The sequence below is a fragment of the Salvia hispanica genome, chromosome 6 (genome assembly GCF_023119035.1).
Source record: "Salvia hispanica cultivar TCC Black 2014 chromosome 6, UniMelb_Shisp_WGS_1.0, whole genome shotgun sequence".
In the NCBI taxonomy this organism is placed as follows: domain Eukaryota; kingdom Viridiplantae; phylum Streptophyta; class Magnoliopsida; order Lamiales; family Lamiaceae; genus Salvia; species Salvia hispanica.
The window spans coordinates 24124578-24129107 of NC_062970.1; positions in this window are offsets into that span (position 1 = coordinate 24124578).

Consider the following 4530-nt stretch of genomic DNA (forward strand, 5'->3'; position numbering starts at 1 on the left):
TATTATAGTCAGTTCCATGTTGATAGAGGATTTTCATTTTGTCACTCTTTTGGAAAAATAAATAATAAGTAGTTATAGTGGAAAAAAAGTAAAGTAAGAGACTCTACTTCATTCTATTCATCCACTTTAACTCCTCTACTTCATTCTATTCATCCACTTTAACTATTTATTATTCCCTTTGTCTGTAAAATGTTGTCTATGTTTGACTCGACACGAGTTTTAAGAAATCTGAAGAAAAGTGAGTGAAAAAGTTAGGGGAGTATGGAAGAATGAAAATGAGATATTTGAGAGACCTTTCGTAAAACAGATAGCAGCCATACCTGCATTTCACTTATCAAATACTAATCAAACACGAAGCGGATAGCATTTTTAAGTTCGGTTTATTCTTCTTCTTTGATTTAATAAAATATGGTTACGAATGATTATACTCCCGGCAAAATTCGAATTTGAGGTGTTTAATAAAATTGTAGTACTTCCTTTTTCTCACAAGTTTTTTCACACTTTGATAGGTTTCAAGAAATATAAAAATTGAGTTAGAAAAAATTAGTAAAATGTGGGTTCTAACTCTTATATACTCTCTCATCCCACAATAAGATATTTGGTGAGGCCATGGGTTTTAAGAAAATATAAAGAATAGTGGGTTGAAAAGTTAGTGGAATATGCATTTTTTTTATATTGGTTTTATAATAGAATGTGATTGGAGTGAGTTAGTGGAATGCGAAACCTACATACTATTTATGGTAAAAAGTGAAATGTGACTCCTATTGTGGACAGATCGAAATGCCAAAATGTGACCTAGGCACGAGTAGCGACGAGGAGAAAGAAGACGAAGAGTACCAACTCCCGGAGCTTCCACTCCAACCAGTAAGAGCACCGGTGAGAATGGCTGACCAAGGTGAGGACGACCCAGAGCTCGCAACGCTTACTGCGCATGCCGACGGAGATCCCCCACGAGCCATAGTGGTCACACCAGGCCAAATAGCCTGTGATGTAAAATCCCATGTTATTGCAATTCTGCCAACATACTGTGGGAAGAGTTACGAGGGACCCTACGAGTTCCTCAATGAGTTCTGCAAAATCTGTAAGGCGCAGAGGAGATCAGCAGGAGCAAGCGAGGATGACTACAGATTGAAAGCCCTGCCGTTTGTCCTAAAGGGAGAGGCCAACACCTGGTTCATGCGCCTACCAGGTGACTCCATCAACACATGGGTCGATTTCAAGTCAGCTTTCCTAGCTGAGTTTTTCCCTTCTTCAAAGACAACAACACTGAAGAGGAAGATATCATGTATAAGGCAAGAGTACGATGAGACCCTGAGCGAGTACTGGGAGAAATACATGAGTCTTCTGGAGTCATGCCCGAACCATCGTATGAAGGAAATAGAGGTGCACCACACCTTCTATAAGGGGATGAACAAGGAAACAAAGGATCTGGCGAATTGTCACGACCGTATTTTCTAAGGATAGAAAACACGGTTGATCACGACTAGGGGAGGGTTAAAGAAGCGGGAAAGAAAGGGGAAAACAACAAAACTCAACCAAAGCTCGATATAAATTGGAATAACTCGAATAATGTCAAAGTATCTCAACAATCAACAACTCAAAAAGAATATTATCTCAACAATACAAGAACTCAAAAGAAAGACAACAACTCAGCGGAAGCATTTCGAGAGTAGAATAATGTCATGTATGAAGACACAACATATTCCGAACATTTGATAGACATTCTCCACTTTTATGCTCAACACCCACCACGCTCGTCACAGCTCAACCTGCACATTTTTTAAAACAAATGCAGGGCTGAGTACTTGATGCACTCAGTGGACTCATGCCGAAAACATTTTTATAAAAATTGTTTATCATGCCATTAACGAGTGGCCTCGGGGTTTTAACTTTGAAAGGGCCCGAGTCACTAAAACATTTCACCAACATCATCAGCACCATCAACCTCAACATCATCAACATCAACATCATCAACATCACCATACCATATCTGAACTACATGACAAGGAATGTGGCCACATTCCAAGTCACTAGACCGGCCAACCCAAAGAGATAGCGCACGATCTACTGGGTGTACACCAGCCTGAGTAGGGACTCACTCCCTAGTCAGGCCTGAATTCGTTAACCATACATGGAAAAAGCCACTTCAGATAGGTCCCACGGCATCACAAAAAGAAAATATGGCATGACAAACATATCTCCCAATCTTCCATCATTTAAAAGATAACATGCTTAGGACATAGTCCTTATTTAAAAAGAAAGCCCACCTCATTCGCTTAAATCCTCAACTCGTCTTTCCATTCCGTTCTCAAATAGCATGCAAAATCATCCCCTTTTTAAAAGAACATAATATGCTAAAAATTAGACTTTAAGAAAAATAAATTTAATATCAACGATGCAGGTATAAATCTTACCCTTCATTCTTAGTTATAAATTCTGAGCTCATCTCAAAAAGTCAGTGCTCTTCTTTCCCCAAAATCTATCCACAAAGCCAAGCCTCCCAAGCCACTTCATCTTACTAAACTCATTCTCCTTAATATATAAGTTCTGCTGGCCCAAACCCAATTAACACATCAGCCCCACTCTACTATTGAAATCATCGGCCCAAAAGCATTTAATTTTACTTGCCCCATTGAAACTAACACACTACGTCTACCTCATCTCTCAACACAAGTACAACACCAAGTCGTCTCCCTCTATACTCCCAGAAACTGAAAATCCTCAAAATCATTAGAGAGCTCCAATTCCCCCTCGTTTCTCTCACGCGATTTGCATCGCCAGCCGCTCTGTCTCTCCATCTGATTCTCTCTCAATTTTTACAGCAATCACCCTCCCTACTCTTCCTCAGCTCGCAGCTCTTCCTTCGGTTCGTGCTCGTAGCTATCCAGCCCGGCCGTCGCTCTCCGTCCCTGTTCGATCCGTCGAATACAGGTAGCTCGCCAGTGAGCTTGTCACGCCGCTGCTCCAGCCCGAGCCACGCCGCCATCGCCATCCGCCGGAGTCTGAACATCACCGAATCCATCTCCCTCTGCTCTCCGCCATCGCTGCCGTCGTATCCGTTTAATCGAGCTCTATCTTGAGCCGTCGTCGGAAGGTCAGTGGCATCCCAACTGGAGCCGCGCCGCCGCTGCTGTCTCCTAAATCTCTCCTCTCCATCTCCTATTTGATTCCATTTAAACTGCAGGATATTGATTGGTTTAGTGGCTGCCTTGATCATGAACATGGGTTCCACTGCTTTCTCTCAAATTCTCACTTCTCTTTGCTCTCGTTCTTCCTCTACTTCTTTTTGCAGAGTTTCAGTTTTGAAACGTGGGAGTCGTGTGATAATAATGAAAACTGGTTTAAGAGGTTGTTGCTGATATATTCCTATTTTTCAGGTTTCAAGACTCACGACAAATCATAGCCAGATTGCTAGGTAACAGATTTGAGAAAAACATGTGTTTGAAAATTTCATTTCGTTTCTTCAAATAGTTTCATTTAAAAGGAAGATTGGGCCCAAAAAGTAAATTCTTTTTCCATCTTCACATGCCTCGTTCAAATCCTTCTCATCAGTCGTAAATTGAGTCCCTCAAACATATAAGGAACTCGAGCTTAAAAAGAAGATTGAATTGCACAAACGACGTCTTCGAAAAACAAATAAAAAGAAGTAGAAAAAGTCGGGTGTTACAATCAACCCATCTTAACAAAAATTTCGTCCCGAAATTTGCTTACGTCGTTGGACAGTTTTAGATACTTCTCCTTCGTACTTTCCTGAAATATTCATGTAGCCTTTCATAACGATTTTGATCTCCAAGTCTGGTCCTAACAAGAAACTACTTCTTCTCCTTTTCCATGTAATTCCATATGATCATGTTTTGTAACTAGACCAAGTAGTCTTAACTCTTCGGACCAATTTTTAATAAAGAGCAACTCCAAAACCTCAATTAAAATCCAAATAAGTAAAGCCACAAGAAATGAGTCCAATTCATTTTGTTTTAAGTTGACAGCAGCAACTTCTTCTTTACTCCCCCATCGTAATTCTCTCCTCCTTCAAAATTTGTTCTTACAACAACTTCTAACTCTCCATTCTCTTCTCCATCTCTCCTCCGTTGTCTACTCTCTCTAACAGAAAGATCCCCAAAATTAATTTTCTTTTGTCTTCTTCTCAACTGGAACAAAAATATGTCACAGCGTCGTCGCTCATCTCTCACTTTCGAGTTCTGGCCGGCCATGGCGTCGCTGGTGCCGACATTAGCCGACATTCGCGCTCCAGTCCTCCTCTTCAACTTCCTCTATCAAATTTTAATTTCATAGAAGTTCAACTCCCTCTCTTCTCCACCGCGCAGCCAAATGCCGCCGTCCATCCCAGTCTCTCCGTCCCCGCTGCCTCCCAGCTCGAGTCACCGCTTGACTGGAGTTATCCACCGCCGTCCAATATTGAATCGCGACGAGTCTCAGTTGCTGGCTGAGCCGGGACCAGTCCACCATCGACCTCTCGTTCAAGTCACCACCAGCCGCTGATGGAGTCACCCTGCCATCGCGATCAGCCCC